The following is a 3,847-nucleotide window of genomic DNA, read 5'->3' as shown; positions in this document are numbered from 1 at the left end:
TGAAAAGACACAGGAGGGACCTCAGGGCAGAAGTCATGCCCGACTGTGCCCTGATGCCACCCTCTTGGCGTAGGACCTGATGGTGTCACCAGCATGGCGTTTGTCACCCAGCCAGCTGGGCACTGCCCCCCATAGAGGCTCCTTATTCTAGGACACCAACCGTGTGCTGCATGGTTTGGACTGTATGGGGAGGAGCCCGGGGCAGGGACATCTCCGTCTGCTTGTCCCCCACAGCAGCGGCAGCTCCTCTGAACTGAAAACAGGCAGCACATCCTGCTGAGGGGAGGGGAGGGAGGGAAGCCGTGATGTGGGAGTTTTAATTTCAAGTCCACTTGAAGATATATAAAGTGGAGGGGTGGGATTCAACCTGTCAATCAGGTCACCCGCCTGATGGTGCCTCCTTGTGGGCGTGGTCCTCTCCTAAGGGAGGTCCTGGGAACCTCCCTTCTCTCTCTGCCTTCACCTTCCTGCTGGCGGACCCTGATTGCTGCCACACCCCTGGGATGTTGCGACCGCCATTGGCGCCACATGACTTGACTTTGCACACAACGGCCTGTGATCTTCCTGCATTCTGTTCTGCATCATTGGCTCGTGGGTGTGAGTCTAAAGAGGGACTCTGGGCTAGTTCAGATTTACTGACGTAAGTCGACTGGGCTGCGGTGTTTTCTTGATCTATAGTTACTCGATAGAAGGTTGTTTCTTACACCTATAGGAGTGTCACTGGATTTGATTTTTTGTATCCGAGCCTTGTGGCTTCTGCCTGACACCTGGATGCTCCCGCCTGGCTGCCCCTCCCCTGAGGCCTCCCACAGTACAGGGGATGCCGCAGAGGGAGGGGCGTGGGAGGCATTCTTCAGACCACAGGGGGCAGCACTGTCCAGGCTGCTTGGGCCCTGGTGCCCAATCTGTGTCACAGTAGAATGGCCTCCGGCCTCCGCAGCATGTCCCAGGGCTGGTGCTTTGGGACCAGGTTACCAGGCCTTTCTTCCAAAGTACCTCGGGGTGTCTCGAACCTTCAACCATTGGATGAGCAGCCGAGTGCATTAACCCTGCGCAGTGCCCAGGGACAGTGCCACACGTGTCATCAGGCACCGTCCAGTTGGTGCTGACTCACTGCACCCGATGTCCAACAGAACCAAAGGCCACCCGGCCTGCGCCAGCCTCACAAGCATTCTCATGTCCCAGTGCATCTTGTCAGGGCCTTCCTCTTCCTCACTGCCCTCTACTTGACTCCGTGTGCAGTCCTTCTCCAGGGCTGGTCCACGTGGATCACAGGCCGCAGTGCCTGAGAGGATGCCTGGCCATCCTTGCATGGCAGCGGCATTCCGGACGTACTTCTTCCCACGGAGATTTGGTCATTATTCTGGCAGGCCACGGTCCTTTTGGCCACGCCCCCTCTCAGGCCTTCCTCCCTCACTGTCCAGCTCTCACATGCACAGGAGGGACACTGGGTGCTGGGCAAAGGGAGCTGGATTTGGAACCAAGCCCTAGTCTTCTTGCCGCTCTAGTGGGACGGGCCTTCTTCAGTTCTCAACCTTCAGCTTCCTCATCGGCCTCCTGGGGATAAAGACACGCACCTCACAGGGTGATCCTGGGAACAGAAGGCGGGTGTCCTGGCACAGCAGGAGGCTGGACAGAGGCCGTGTCCCTTCTGCTCCACCACGCCTTGGGGCCTTAGCACTCCAGGTCCAGGCGAGAGGAGAGGCAGCGTGGAGGCGATGGAGGTGGTCCGTGAGCTGGGACTGTGGCCTGGTATAAAGCTGCCGGGAGGGGGACCTTGTGTCCCTTCCCTCCCATCCCACAGAAAAGGGTGATTCCTGGGCAAGTGTAGCCCCTTGTCTGCAGGACTAACGCTGTGGTTTGGTTTCCAGGGCTTGAATGAGACAGCTGCGAAACTACCACGCTCTTTGCGATGCCCACTCCGGGCTCAGCAGAGAGGATGATGTCTGGGCCCTGCTGAGGGTCCCCACCAGTATGGTTGTGGTCTGAAGTGGGGGTCAGCTACCAGTGTCCACTTGGGGTCAGTCAACCAGTTCCTCCATTCAAAAAACAACAACAACCCCAAAATCAACTAATCAACCAATGGTTGTGTTGACGCTGCGTCATGGTGCCCCGATTGTGCCAGAGCAGTCCAGGCTCTGCAAAGGGCGCAGCAGCTGCTTTTTCAGAAGAGCACCAGGCCTTTCTCCTCTGTGGTGCCTCTGGGTGGACACGAACTTCCCACCCTTCAGGGGATATAGTCCTCTTATGACATCATGAGCAGAAGTCAGCACCCAGCAGCTCGCTGACCCCGACTTCACTACCAGCAATCCCGGGAAGGCTCCCAAGAGCCAGCACCTCATGGACAACATGGGAAATTCAAAGGAATGCTACTCAGGGGGCGTTTTCTTTCTGCATCATAAAAAAAGACACGTGTGTTTCCAATCGATGGCATTCTGCTAGGGGCAAAACAATATGGAGAGCAATGAGAAGGTGGTCGCCAGGCATCTTGAGAGGGAGAGTGAACGGCTGGGCTCCAGGGCACCTCCGGGACGCTGATACTGCACTGGGTGGTGTGGACACAGGGGCGCAGGGCATGATGCATCTGTCAAACTCCACAGCCTGGGTGACCTGCAGAGGGAACCCTGATGCAACCCAGAGTGGAGGAAACAGGGCCACTAGCACGACTCATCCACCATCATGAATGTATCAGAGGGTCACAGAGAAATCCAGGTGGGGAGTGAGCAAGAATAATGGGACTCTGCTGTCCTTGCGGTCCCAAAGCAGCTCTGACACAACAGAGTTGATGAGAACCCAGACACACAGACACCCACGACTTAAGTGTGCTGTGGCTGCAAGGGCCGCCCTGTCGGTCCTGAGTCACGGGGACTCCAGGAACAAGAGGGACAGCTCCGTCCTGCTCCACCCCGTCGGGGGAGATTCCTCTCCGCCTGCCCATCCCACAGGGCACCGACCACAGCACAGTGACTTCCCCTGAGCCACGCGGGCTTCTCAGGCTGCCCCCGCCCCACCCCGCATGGGCTCTACATCAACAGGAGCGGGAGCTGCCCAGGCCTGTGGCACAGGCACCACTTTAGCCCCACTCACACCCAGGGGCTCTGCAGCCTCAGCTCCTCGCTGGCTGCTGAGAGCACCGCAGAGCAGAGCAGCTGCCCCAATACCAGCCCTCGCCCTCAGGCTCTCAGCAAGACCGAATCTCAATCGGAGCACCGGATAATAAGGAGTCCTAGAGGCATTGTGGGCTCAGGGTCAGGCTGCTAACAGAAAGGTCAGCTCACACCCCCAGCTGCTCCGAGGGACAAGGCGAGGCTGTCTGCTCCTGTCGAGATTCGTGGTCTCAGAAGCCCTGTGGAGCCCCTCTGCGCTGTCCCATGAAGTCCTATGAGTGTGGTCAGCTCAACGGCAGTGGGCTTTGGGCACAATAACAAGGTGTCATACAACTGAGGGGCTACATGTCCCCTTAGAGCAGTGGTTCTCAACCTCCCTAATGCTGCGACCCTTGAATACAGTTCCTCATGTGGTGGTGACCCTGCCAACCATAAAATTATTTTCCTTGCTACTTCATCCCTGTCATTTTGCTACTATTATAAATCAGGCAACCCCTGTGAAAGGGTCATTTGACCCCCAAGGGGCTTGCCACCCACAGGTTGAGAACCGCTGCCTTAGAGACAAGGATGGTCACACCTGGTCTCACCTACTGTGGACACCTGACAGGGAGAGATCCACCCCTGAGCAAGGAGCCCACTGCTCCCACGGAGACAGCACACATGTAGGAAGTACCCAACTGTTTACAAACCACGGCACAGCGAGCTGCTGCTGCACGACCTCGGGGGAGCCCTGGTGGCAC

General features: G+C 57.6%; 1 protein-coding gene across 1 annotated transcript in view; it reads right to left on the bottom strand.

Annotated features, from left to right (window-relative positions):
* LOC123522487 (SH3 and multiple ankyrin repeat domains protein 3-like) overlaps window positions 1–3,847 on the bottom strand; it is a 42,356-nt gene that overhangs the window by 18,342 nt on the left and 20,167 nt on the right. The window lies entirely within an intron of this gene.

The sequence above is a fragment of the Echinops telfairi genome, unplaced genomic scaffold (genome assembly GCF_000313985.2).
Source record: "Echinops telfairi isolate 266 unplaced genomic scaffold, ASM31398v2 ScPeMD7_7417;HRSCAF=8455, whole genome shotgun sequence".
NCBI lineage: Eukaryota > Metazoa > Chordata > Mammalia > Afrosoricida > Tenrecidae > Echinops > Echinops telfairi.
This window is presented reverse-complemented; position numbering and strand designations above follow the sequence as displayed.